At 40.2% G+C, this 607-nt stretch overlaps 1 long non-coding RNA gene across 2 annotated transcripts in view; it reads right to left on the reverse strand.

The window, feature by feature from the left end:
* Positions 1-607, reverse strand: part of LOC105308969 — a 114,326-nt gene that overhangs the window by 81,512 nt on the left and 32,207 nt on the right. The gene's annotated exons all lie outside the window — the stretch shown is intronic.

Consider the following 607-nt stretch of genomic DNA (forward strand, 5'->3'; position numbering starts at 1 on the left):
TTCATGCCTTAGTTTGCACACGTATACATCAAAATTAGCGTTACTGGTTAGGGATAATGGGTGTGTCACACATCAACACGAATGCCCAGGGATCATCAAGGGTCTCAGTTGCATCTCTTTGTACAGTATCCTTGGAGGAACTCTTATAATCCCGAAAGCACGAAAAATCCTGCAAATTGAGCTTAATGGATCCTGAAACATTTAATACTAAAACAGGACGCATCCATGAGTCAGCAGATGTTGGACAGATTACAGTGTATTGGCCATTGTCATAATTTCTGATCGGTTCTCATGAAATTTTACAAAGGCCCCACATTTCAATTCTGCGAACATTCTAAGACCCTCATGACTAAAGCGCCCTAGAGGGTCTTGATCGATTTTCCTAAGTTTCACGCTTCATTCATGACTGGGGTGGTCACAAAACCTACTCAAGGAGGTGACGTTTTGTTTGTGTAAATTTAAGAATCATCAATAGATCTTTAAGGGGGGCATCTTTAGAAAAACACTGAAAGATGCAAAAAAATATATATATAGAAAACAAACAGAAAGGAATGAAAATGGACTGAAGAGGTCAGTGGAAACGGTGTGGGAGGAATGAGCACGGAAG

This window comes from Pteropus vampyrus, unplaced genomic scaffold, assembly GCF_000151845.1.
Source record: "Pteropus vampyrus isolate Shadow unplaced genomic scaffold, Pvam_2.0 Scaffold647, whole genome shotgun sequence".
Classification (NCBI taxonomy): domain Eukaryota; kingdom Metazoa; phylum Chordata; class Mammalia; order Chiroptera; family Pteropodidae; genus Pteropus; species Pteropus vampyrus.